Raw genomic sequence first — 13,372 nt, forward strand, 5'->3', positions numbered from 1 at the left:
CCTTTTAATCCATATTGCCTCCTTGCAAGCTTGAGTAGTTGTCATGTATTCTGCCTCCATTGTAGATAATGCCACAACTATTTGCAGTTTTGAAACTCAGCTGACTGCACCTCCTGCAACTGTAAACACATAACCAGTAGTAGATTTTCTTTTATCTGGATCACCTGCGCGCGTAGTCTGAATCCACATAGCCCCTGAGTGTAAAATCTGATCCTCCAAAACATAATGCAGCATCCGAGGTACCTTTAATGTATCTAAGGATCCTCTTAACCGTGCTCCAATGCTCCTGTCCAGGATTCGCCATATACCGACTGACTGCTCTCACTGCTTGTGCAATGTTTGGTCTTGTACAAATCATAGCGAACATCAAACTCCTCACTGCTGATGCATACGGTACTCAAGACATCTCCATCTTCTCTGCTTCACTGCTAGGAAACATCTCAGAAGATAACTTGAAGTTAATAGGAAGAGGGGTTGTAACTGGCTTACTATCTTGCATGTTGAAGCGCTGCAACACTTTCTTCAAATAATTTTTCTGGGAAAGCCAAATCTTCTTTTTGCTTCTGTCTCGGTGAACTTGCATCCCTAGAATCTTGTTTGCTGGTCCCAATTCCTTCATATCAAATTCCCTTGCCAACTGTGTCTTCAATTCTTGGACCCGATCTTTGTTGGGGCCTGCTACCAATATGTCGTACACGTAAAACAGCAAAATGATATAATCATCATCACCAGACCTCTTGAAATACGTACAAGGGTCTGCACTGAGTCTGTTGTACCCAAGACTCATGATATAGGAATCAAATCTCTTGTACCAACACCTCGGTGCCTGTTTGAGACCGTACAAAGATTTGTTCAACTTGCAAACCAAGTTCTCTTTGCCCTTTTCTGCAAAACCTTCTGGCTGGGGCATATAGATTTTTTCTTCAAGATCGCCATGAAGAAATATTGTTTTCACATCTAGTTGTTCTAGATGTAGATCAAACACCGCACACAATTTCAATACTACCCTAACTGTTGAAATTCGAACACAGGAAAAAATATCTCATTGAAGTCAATACCTTCTTTCTGAGCGTACCCTTTGACAACCAATCTCGCACGATACCACTCCACTTGGTTATTGCCATCACGTTTGATCTTATAGACCCATCTGTTACCGATAGATTTTCTTCCTCGTGGTAGTGTAACAAAATTCCTTGTTTTGTTCCTGTCCAATGCTTCCGATTCTTCCTGCATCGCTGTCATCCACAGGGATACATCCGAGCTTTGAGTAGCCTCATGGAAACTCGATGGCTCAACATCCTCTGTTAATAGACAATATGCAATGTTGCTTTCAGTGACATAATCTGAAAGTCAACCTGGTGGTCTTCTCTCTCGAGTTGACTGCCTCACTTTGGAAACTTCTGACTCAACGGGTTCGTGTACCTCGTGCTCTGGTACTGCTTCACAAGAAACATGATCTTCGTCTGTCTTATTTTTTACCTGAATGATAGAAGTTTCTGAATTCAGTGTTCCATAAGCTTGTGGACAGTGAGATCCCATAAGCGAAACCCCTTTACTCCATCAGCATAGCCCAAGAAGATACACTTTCTGGATTTGGAATCCAACTTCGATCTTTCTTGTTCATTGTACAACACGTACATCGGACTTCCAAATATATGTAACCGAGAATAATAAGCTGGCTTGCCAGTCCACACCTCCATTGGAGTCTTCAAATCAATCGTCACTGAAGGAGAACAATTGATGATATAAGAAGCGGTTTTGACTGCTTCTGCCCAAAATAACTTTGGTAGACCCGCAGTACTCAACATGACCCTTGTTTTGTCCAACAAAGTTCTGTTCATCCGCTCTGTCACTCCATTCTGCTGAGGCGTGTAAGCCGTCGTGAACTGTCGTTTGATGCCCTCATGTTGGCAAAATGCATCAAACTCATCACTGGTATATTCTTCTCCATTGTCCGTCCTCTAACACTTGATTTTCTTGTCAGAATCAAGTTCAACCCGCACTTTGAAAACTTTGAAGACTTCAAAAATATCTGATTTATTCTTGATTGGATACACCCAACATCTCTTAAAGAAATCATCAATAAACGAGACAAAATATCTCGCTCCTCCTAGGGATACCACCGGTGCTTGCCAAACATCAGAATGAATCAGCTTCAATATTCCTTTGCTTTTGGAAGTAGATGTGCCAAACTTTAATCTGTGTTGTTTACTGGTAACACAATGCTCACAAAAGGGTAAAGTCACTTTTGTAAGCCTCGACAACAGCTTTCGTTCAAAGAGAATCTTCATTCCTCGTTCTGACATATGTCCGAGCTTTCTATGTCACAACACTGTTGATTCTTCTCTCGAACCAATTGATGCAATAGCTAGTTCCGCCTCTTTGTGTATTTTTCCCAACAATACATACAAATTTGCAGCAACTTTTTCGCCTTCATAACCACAAGCACCTTTCACAATCTTCATGATCCCTTTCTCGACACGGGTTTTGCACCCAATATCATCCAGTTGCCCCAAAGACAAAATATTCTTTGTTAGGCCCTTCACATGTCGTACCTCCTGTATGGTGCGAATAGTACCATCAAACATTTTGATTTTTATGGTACCGACCCCAGCGATTTCCAAGACATGATCATTTCCCATGAATACAGATCCTCCTTAGACTGGTTCATACTGATCGAACCATTCTCTCCTTGATGTCATGTGCCACGTCGCTCCTGAATCCATAATCTATGCATCACAAAATCTGTGTCTGCCTTCCGCAACTGTTGCTGCTTCGCTGAATAATATTTCACCACTGCCTGAAGTACTGGTCACATTTCCTTGAGATCCTTTTTCTATGCTCTTCGTACACTCTCTTTTGAAGTGCCCTTTACCGCCACATTTAAAGAAGTAAGTATTCTTCTTCTTACTTCTTGACTTGGATCTACCATATCTGTGGCTCCCACTAGAGTCACGCTCCGTCAATCTTCCTCTCATCATCGGTAAAGCCTCTGCTTGCTTCAACGTTGTCTACCTATCTTCCTTGTTCCTTCTACGACTCTCTTTTCCAAGAACCGAAGTTAAGGCATCGTCAAAATTTAAATTATCCGAAAGAACATTGTTGTTAACATTGATGATGAGCTGATCATATGAATCTGGTAGACTCTGAAGTAGAAGCTCCACACGTTTTTTTTCCCTCTATTTTATGCCCCATAGAGGTTTGCCGGGAAAATAGAGTATTCAGTGTGTTGATATGGTCGGTCATTGATGAGGTTTCCGCCATCCGAAGAGTATAAAGCTTTCTCTTTAGGAAAACTTTGTTGTGTAGTGACTTGACCTCGTACAGTTTTGCCAAAGTATTCCAAATAACTTTTGCGCTTTTTATTTCAGAGATACTTGACAAAACTTCATCCGCTATAGTCAAGTGCAAATTGGCAACAACATTGTGATTCATCTCATTTCACTTTTGATCATCCGTGATGTCCGCCGGTCTATCTCCAATAGCTTCCAAGCAACACTCCTTTGTTAGAATTGTTTGCACCTTCAATTTCCACAGCAAAAAATTGCTCCCATTAAACTTTTCTATCTCGTATTTTGTCGCCATCTTGACTACAAGAATCCTGTCTTAAAATCTTCAAAAAATATTTTCTGACGTGGAAGATCAGTCACAGCTGCAACCACAGAGAATACTCAGAATTTTAAGAAATTTTATGCCAAGGATCTGATACCATTGTTGGTCCCAGGTGCGGCATTACGAGATAGAAACTATGAAAATTGAAGAATAAATAGACACCAAGATTTACGTGAAAACCCCCAAAATTATTAGGATAAAAACCACGGGCAAGATCAAAAGATTCCACTATAATATTTGGAGAATTACAACCTCTCTCTGTGTTTCCAAAGAGACACTCACTCTCTTAATATAGGAGAAAACCTATCTCACAAATATATATAGAAATACACTCAAATGTATTGAATGTTTTAAATTGAGAAATGAACTCTGTGTTGGGATGAATTATTCTGATGGAGGGGAGCTTTATTTATAGATCTCCCTCTGCTTGAAAACATTGAAAGGAAATTCTCAATAGAATTTGCTTTCAATATTTGCGGTATATTTGGCTTCATCACCTGCCACCCTTGTCCACATTTGATGTCACCTTTTCTTTTGTTTATTATTCTGCCAACATACCTTGGTTTGAAAAGTCAAACAACATGTGTTGTCATTTTATGGCCAATCCCACCAACATATTTCTCTCAAGTATCCATCATTGACCGAGTATTTTCCATTTGTGCTATATGTCCAAAATCTGACATCCTCATTTTCTCTACTAGATAGTGAGATATTAAGAATTGCTTCAGCTTCATCAGCAGAAAAATCTTGTCTCACTTCATTTTCTACCTAGGGGTGGGCATCGAGTCAGGTAATGTTGGGTTCGGGTTTTTCGGGTCGGGTACCCGATCAGTCTGGTAGCCATTTCAACTACCCGAACCCGACCCGATAATTTTGGATACTCGACATTTGGGTATGGCAGGTACCCGATTTTACATTGTAAAATGTAAATTGCAAACGGTGGGCCGGTGGCTAAAATACATGTGAAAAATATTCTTTTAAAAATATTGATTATTTCCCCTTTGAAACACGAAAAGATTGATTGGAATTTTGGGTGCGAAAAATATAAATCGAGCAGAATGGATGATTCCTTTCACCCACAATTAGTTTCACGCCAATTTTTTCTTGAAGGGAGAGTTCAATCTCTGGTTTTGGCTTCCAATCGACAAACAACAACCTTTAGATTTCACATCTTCTTCCATTTTTTTCTCATATCACCACTCTAGATCTTACATTCTTTGACTCCAACCCACATCTGAACCTCTAAGCTTCCACTCTTGGTATTGGACATGACATTCACTATATTTTTCCCTCCATTTGTATGACCAACGAAGATGGAAAATTTGAAGTGGGACAAAAAAAAGTGGGTCATGGCTTCATGGCCCAAATCTAAAAATAATTTTAAAAAAATAGTCGGGTTATATCGGGTACCCAAAAATTACCCGACACCAACCCGACCTCAATGTTTCGGGTTAGGGTTTTTATCCGAACCCGACATTTTAAAAAAATATCCGACCCGATCAGGTAAAAACCCGATCGGTTCGGGTCGGGTACCCGACACTAAACGCCCACCCCTAGTTCTATCCATTCCCCTGCTTGAATATAATGTGCCACTGCAGTAATCCAGTTCTATTTTACAAAATTAAGTGATTTAAAAGTTAAAACATGATTAAGAAGATTTTTAATTGATTAATAGAGCTGAAAAATGGATCCAGAATGTTCGAAAATAGCCCGGAGAGTCCCGAGTTTAGGACAGATCGAAAGCACCGAACCATAGTTCGGAGGGTCCGAACTGCATTGAGTTCGGAAGCTATGTTGTGTTCGAAAGCAGGTGAGATCGGAAGCTTAGATCGTAGTTCGAAAGCTCCGATCGTCTTCAGCCAAGTGTCAAAATAGTGAGGTCAACAGGATGACGTCATCGGTGGAGATCGAAAGCTCCGATCATAGTTTGGAAGTTCCGATCTACTGGCAGAGACACTTGTCAAAGATACATGATACGTGGTGCTTGGTGCAGATCGGAAGCTACGATCGCAGGGATTGGAGGTTCCGAACGTGGCCTATAAATAGGGCATGCGGGAGCCCATTTTCAAGTGCAAATTCACAGCTTTCCTCTCAATTCTTGATTATTTTGGGGCGTTTTCAGCCTTCCTAGGATTGGTCTGGGCTTTGGCGTGGTGCTCCGGAGCTATAGCGAAGTAGTGCCCAAGTTCTGGGGTATTCAACAACAAAGGGCTGACGACAGACAGAGGTATACTCGAGATCCTACAAATAGTTTAAGAGTATCTATTAGCTAAGTTCAAGATTTTAGATATTTGTTAGTGATATAGTGATCTTGTGAATATAGGCTTGGACATAGAGCTGATTTAACGACCTACTGTATCAAGACGGGTCTTTTCAGCGTGCTTATGTCCTCACTCACATGCACCCTGAGAAAATTTCCATGGGGTCACCCATCCTATAATTGCCCCAAGTCAAGCACGCTTAACTTTGGAGTTCTTATATGATGAGTTTTCTAAAAGAAGATGCACCTTCTTGATATGAGTAGTACATATGAAATATTTTAAGTCCTCCTCAACTATGCAGTCTCATACCTACACAGTCTCAGAATCCCTCTCATTCCGGCAGGATCGGTTCATTCATGTCTCCCTCCACCTAGAATCCTACCAGGAGCCGCTCATTGTCCGTGCAACCTCTTGGCACCGGCGATCACTCCTCGCCTCCTCAGCCCCGGGCGTCACAGCTGGTGTATCTTGCTTAGTAAAATTAAGGTACAAAAGTAATGTTTGAGATATTTTGACTGAGTATGCATGTATTATGTGTTGCATTATTTATATGACATGATTTTATCTGCATATATTATGTCACGTTATTATGTTTCATGCATGATCATCTTGAGCTTGTACCCTTGTGATATCCTGTAGTAGGATTCTTATCCTATCTTGTTAGTGGATGGTTGGACACGTGGACTCGTGTCAGTCACCGTTATTCCACTATTGGGTATGTGAGCCACCTCCTGAGGCAACGGCGCAGAGTGCTACATACCCAGGGCCCAAGTCTGTTCTTGACCAGAGATTCTTCACCTCGAGTCTTGGTAACCCGTACACTTGAATACATGCACATTTAATATTGTATACTCATATTTTCGTGTTGAGAGTTTTATTCTCACGTCCTCGTACTGTTTTGGACACCATATTCCACGGGAAAGGTCTCAGACTTGATGAAGCAGGAGGCTCAAGGAGACCGTAGTTGCAGGATGGCAGCAGTGGTAGAGATAGGTTCAATGGTGTTTTTAAGTATTTTGTTTGAATTGTTGATACAGTCATTCGATATGGTTGTATAACTATTTCAGATTTAGTTTTCTTGGGTTTTTATATTTTAAGTTTCCGCTGATTTACTTTGATTATGTTAATTAAGTTAATTACATACCTAAGCTCTTGATTAGTAGGTGATCACGGTGCGGGTCGCTACAGTCACTATGAAATCTGAATTCTCAAATGCACTGTTTCGGCTCTGGAATGAAGGTAATCCCGGTATCCAAGGATCTTGATGAGATTTTATCGAATGTCCATTCCCGACTCTCCAAAATAAACATTTTTTCCATAAGATCACGACTCCAAACCAACGAGCGCCAAACATAAGAAGGATTGGACCTTAAATCCGCCAACATTATATCATTGTTACAAAAATATCTGCTTTTGAGAACTCTGGCAAAAAAGGAATTTGAAGATTGGATAATACACCATACTTGTTTAGCTAATAGTGCTCTATTAAAAGAACTTAAATTTCTGAATCCCATACCTCCTGTGCCTTTCGGCTTACATAGATTGTCCCATTTAGTCCAATGAATACCCATTTTCTCCCCTTGATCATTCCACCAAAACTTAGCACAAGCTTGTTAAATGCTCCTGCACAGATTAATCGGGATTTTGAAGCACGACATCACATATGTTGGGATGGCCTGTAACACCGCTTTAATAAGTACCTCTCTACCACCCATAGAAAAAAACTTTGAGTTCTATCCTTGAGTTTTCTTAACAACTCTTTCTCTCAAGTAATCAAATTGAAGTCTTTCTTGCGCAAAGAGAAGGTAGGAGATCATGGCCCTTTACTAGTGGGATCGTGAGAGTCTCTCTGATGTCTTCGATTGTCTGGATTGAGGTGCTCGGGCTGAAGGTCAAAGCTTATTTTTCAAAGTTAACCATCTTTCCATATGTCAATTCATATGATTTTAGACACTGCTGCACCTGTAAGCAATCCTCCTTTTGTGGCCCTGAAGAAAACCAGTCTGTCATCTGCAAAAAAACATATGTGAGATAGTCGGACAGGAGTTAGCCACCTTGATACCTCGAATCAGCTTCCTAGACATTGCTCGAGAAAATATATTAAACAATCCTTGAGCACAAATAACAAATAGATATGGGGAGAGAGGGTCTCCCTGCCTTAAGCCTCTTGTTGGCTGAATTGCTCCATAAATAGATTGATTAATCTTGAAAGAGTATGAAACTGATGTAACACATTTCATGATCAATCTCACCCAAGACTCCGCAAATCCCAAATTCAACAACATTGCCTTCAAGAATTTCCACTCCACTCTATCATAAGTTTTAATCATATCAAATTTCATGGCTGCAAAACCAGATTTGGCCCTCCGATTGTTCCTAATCCAATGCATACATTCATATCCCACCATCACATTGTCAAGGATCAGTTTGCCGGGGATGAATGCACGTTGATAGGAGTCGATAATTTGAGAAATAATTGCCTGAATCTGTTTGTGATCGCTCTTGCCACTATCTTATAACATGTATTGCACAAGCTTATTGGTCTGAAATCTTTCAAGTAGTTCGGAATCTGAATTTTTGGAATAAGTGTTATCAACATCGTATTCTTCTCCGTAAGATCACCTTGGTTATTCAGAATGTTGAGTGTTGCTGAAATGATATCCTCTCCCACAATTGGCCACAGTTTCTGATAAAAAAAAGAGCTGTAAATCCATCCAAGCCTGGTGCTTTGGATGGATGCATATCAAATACCGCTCGTTTAACCTCATCTACTGAAAAAGGGGCACATAAAACTCTGTTCATCTGCTCATCAACCACTGGTTCAACCGCTTCCGTAACTTTTTCGATATTCTCCTGAGTAGGATTCGAAGAGGTGAATAACTGATCAAAGTAGTCCAGTGTGATTTCTACCATACCTTGCTCTTCTTTGCACCTTACTCTGCGTGAGTTAAACAATCCTTTGATTGCATTTGTTCTACGACGTATGGAAGTTGAGGATTGAAAAAACTTAGTGTTTCGATCTCCATGTCGCAGCCAATTCACCTTGGATCTTTGAGCCCAGTGCAACTCTTCATATTCCTCCAATCTCTCGATATCTCGTTCTAATTGTGTAATTCTGGCCATGTTATTTTTGATAACGTTAGATTGCATCAGTCTATTCATTTCAATTCTAAGAGTTTTGATTTTCCTCTCCATGTGATCAAACCAATTACCTGCCCAAATTTTAAGCTCTGTACTGCATTTACGAAGAGCTTCTGGCAGCTTAAGAATTCCCCTGGTTTCAGACCAATTCTGCGAGAAGTACCCTTTGAAGTCCACTCAGTCGATTTTTTTCCAGATTCAAGATTAGTGCTCTGTGATCAGAACCATAGAACTCTAAGTGAGTCACCTGTACTTCTGGGAACTTCATGATCCAATCAGCATTGCACAGAAACCGATCTAACCTTGCTAATATAGACTCTTCACCACTACGATGATTGCACCAAGTGAAAGGGTCGCCTGAAAAGGACAAATATTGCAAGCCACAATCATAAATAGCCTCAGCAAACTCCGATATTTGAGAGAGATTTTTAGGATTTCCTCCACATTTTTCAGAATCATATAATATTTCGTTAAAATCCCCTCCTATCAACCAAGGTAAAGAATTCAGTTCATTCATACATGCTAACCTTCAGAGAAGTTGCCAAGAGTGCTTACGCAGGGCTGCTAATGAGTTGATGTAGAATCCCGTAAACCTCCACTTCTGAAGCTCACGAGATATGATGCAATCGATATGTCCAGGAGAATAAGATTGAATGTGTACCTCAAAGGGACGTTCCCTAAACATTAGTATAATACTTCCATCCTCCGATTACAATCCACCACAAACCATCAAGTCTAAATTTCCTCCTCCACCAATTACATTTCTTTGCTACCAGCTTAGTTTCACCAATAAAACATAAAGATGGGTTTCTTTCATCAAAAATACGTCGTAATTCGCGGATTGCACGTTGGTTCCCAAGCCCCCGTGCATTCCAAATTAGGCAACTCATTGTGATCGGAGGGGTTGCACCGCAACCTCCGCCTTAGTAAGCTCCATGTCCATCCCTTCCTCAATGGTGATCTTTGATTTTTTACCCCTGACAATATGGCTATCAATCTCCAATATTGGTTGTTTCCCTAGCTTTTTCATCTCAAGGTGTGCAGGTTTCTCATCCAGGAATTATGCATTCCTCGCGCCAATCGCTTCCAATTTTTCTTTTGAGGAGCTTGGGTATTGATCATTACTGGAATCAAGTTATCATCTTCATTTATGCTCATCTCCACTGTCTCGGATGGAATAGAATTTGCTATGTTTAGATTCGGTTGCTGCGGCTTCTGGAATTCCATAACTTTCATTGAGTTGTCTTCTATTTGGCTTTTCACTCGTGAGGAGGTTGCCTCTATAAGGTTTGTAGGAGACTTAATCACCTCCCTATGTTCTTGACTCTCTTCCTCTTCTTGAGATGGTTCACTTAGTAACTCCTCACTGTGAGAGCTATGATATTTTGATGTACTAGATTTTTGGTCTCTTGTAAAGGATGAGGCTCGGAGCCAATTTCCATATTTATCTATTCAGCTCTCTTCTACTTGGTCCTCACAATCTCTATGTGCATGTCCTATCTTACCACATTTAAAGCAAAAATTGGGAAGACGTTCGTAAGTGAGGACAATACATAATTTTTAAACCATCTCTTCTGTTTGTACCCATATTCCTTGCCTGAGAGGTGTATTAATATTGAGCAACACTTTAAGTCGTGCATAACGCACTGAGCAATAACCATCTTCCCCTGCTTCAACTTCGAGCACCTTACCTATTTTGGAGCCAACCTATCTTAGAATATTTGACTGCATAAAGGCGATCGGGATGTTGTAACATTGGACCCAAATAGGCATTTCATCGAGCATTATATCAGCTGGTTTTTGCAGGCCAGTGGGAGATTTAAAGATTACCAAATCCTTGAAGAAGGCCCAAGGTCCATCCAAAAGGGCGTGCCTCCTATCGATTGGCGACACAAATTCGAGTAAGAAAGAATTATCTCCAACAGCTTCAATCTTCACCGCTTTCTTTGCTTGTAAAATTTGAGGCATTTGTATTCTAAAAGTTTCCCGATTTATTGCTTTGGGTGAGAGAACTTTACCCACTAGAAAAGAATCTAGACGTTGAAGACCTTGAGAAGTAAGATCGGCTGGAATGATAACCACTTCATCTTTGATGTTTGGGGATAATTTTAGGGAACTAACTCTCTTTGCGATCTCCTCTGGATCCATTGATATAAACTCCCTGGAAAGGAGAAACAAGACAAACCTATCCCAATATAGGAGAACTATTCACATCGTCACTCGGAGAGAACGAGAGAGAATTATTAATTGTTTAGCAACTCTTATAAATCCTAAACAAATCACAAAATTAAGGTTTTTTTAAATAATATTTGATGCGTTCAAAAATTTCACATCAAATTAATTAATTCGAATCGGTACAACAAAATAGTTTCTTCAATAAACCGAGCCGAATGATCTCAAAATATTTTTGTGTATAAAAAACATGTGAGATGGCTCGCCCAGAGGCGAAGCCATTCCGACGCTCAAGTCAGAATAAGATTCAATAGAAAAGGTATATAAATTTCAAGGGATAGAAAACATGTAAAAGGCGTATAAAAGCATGTAGAAAACATCATGTAAGACGTGTATAAAAAGTATGGGAGGCGTATGAAAGCGTGTAAAAATATATAAAAAAACATACCGTAACAAGGGTTAGAAACTCTTATTTATAGGAAGAGAGTCCCAGTCCATATAGAATTTTTAATGTATAAAGAAACTAGAGTACTAGATCCATGCATATCTATGCAATATTCTAATATATTTCTAAACTATAAATAAATATATGATAGGATTTTTATCATATCATCAATACTACCTCCCAGAAAAAAAGTGACGACGAGTGAAATGAAGAGGAACTTTGAAGTGGTTAACTCTATATTTTAGAGCATGTAAGACAATATTCTGGCTGTTTGCAATTTCCTTTTAGTGTTCACGATGGAGTGAGATTATTGAGATGTGCCAAGTTAATGGACTTAGAGTGCCGAGTGGATCGGGCTTTTGAGGTGGCCATGATGGGCGTGGGCTTACATAGTGCCGAACTGATCGAGATTTTGAGGGAGGCCACGTTGCCAAACTGGTCAGGCTTTTGAGGGACGCCACGAGTGGTGTGGGCTTACATATTGCCAAATTGATCAGGCTTTTGTGGTTTTCCAAGATGTGTTGGGCTTATAAATTGTCAAGTCGTAGATTGGGCCTTATTGCTATATTGCATGCTCGGTATGATATAATTGGGCATTACTGCAAGGTTGCATGCCCGATATCATATAATAGGGTCTTACTGCTAGATTGCATGTCCAATGACATAAATAGGGCCTTACAGCGAGATTGCATGTCCGATGTCGTAAAACAGGGCCTTAGAGCGAGATTGCATGCCCGATATCTGTAAAATAACCCAAACAATAGAAGTCCAAAAAATCCGATCATAAGAAAACAATCATAGAACTTTGATACTATGAGATGTTTTAGAAAAGAAAATAAATTTTAAAACTAAAAACTTTGATAATTTAATATCAAGATAAGAGTAATTAAAATACTTATCTCTCATTTTTTTCGATGGCATGCTTTGGATATATGTCAAGGCATCATCTTCTATTATTTAACCAAAGAAATAAATTAAAATAGTAACCAATCACAATCTTCACCGTTTAGTATGAGAATCTTGATGTCATGAACATATGGTATAAATTTCGAATCAATCCAACCATTAGATTTTCCGTAATCGCTTTTTCAAAAATCCTACACAGTAATCATACGAGAAGAACAACAGACTATGTTCAATCGTGTATATCCAAGAGTAGATGCTTCCAAAATAGATCTTCACCGTTCAGAATTTGCGTCATGATGTTATAAACACACTGTGTAAAATTTTCATAATTCCAACGGTTAGATCTTTAACAAGAGCAAACAGACCACACAGAAACTATGCAAGAAGAGCAGCCTCTGCTCAGCGGTCAATATCCGATCCTAAAAGCCATCAATCACGATTTTCACCGTTCAGATCCTAGATACATAAATTTCAAGATGCATACCAAATTTGAACCCGATCCGACGGTTTAATTCTTCCCAAAGCCTTTCGCAAGTTTGCTCATGTGCAAGACATGCGAAAATCCGAAAACTCATATAGAAACTGTGCGAGATGAGCAGCTTCTTTTTTACGGTCAAAATCCAATTCTACAAGCCACAAATCAAGATCTCAACCGTTCAGATCTTAGATAAATAATCATCAATATGTATACCAAATTTGAACCCGATCCGACGGTTCAATTTTTGCAGAACTGCTTTCGCACGGTGGCTGATGTGTAGAACTATGTTAAAATCGAAAAAAAAAATTCCTTCTCTTTTCCTTTCTTGAGTCAACTGTGAAGAGTAATCGTGGGTTT

At 39.7% G+C, this 13,372-nt stretch overlaps 1 long non-coding RNA gene across 1 annotated transcript; it reads right to left on the reverse strand.

Moving 5' to 3' along the window:
- Positions 1-7,153: 7,153 nt before the first annotated feature.
- On the reverse strand, positions 7,154-10,715 carry LOC140890684 (uncharacterized). The gene is made up of 3 exons (XR_012152253.1): positions 9,542-10,715; positions 8,031-9,371; positions 7,154-7,883 (listed from the first exon to the last, which is right to left on the reverse strand). It is a non-coding gene; the product is annotated as an uncharacterized lncRNA (long non-coding RNA).
- Positions 10,716-13,372: the final 2,657 nt, after the last annotated feature.

Source organism: Henckelia pumila, chromosome 3 (assembly GCF_033568475.1).
Source record: "Henckelia pumila isolate YLH828 chromosome 3, ASM3356847v2, whole genome shotgun sequence".
NCBI classification, from domain to species: domain Eukaryota; kingdom Viridiplantae; phylum Streptophyta; class Magnoliopsida; order Lamiales; family Gesneriaceae; genus Henckelia; species Henckelia pumila.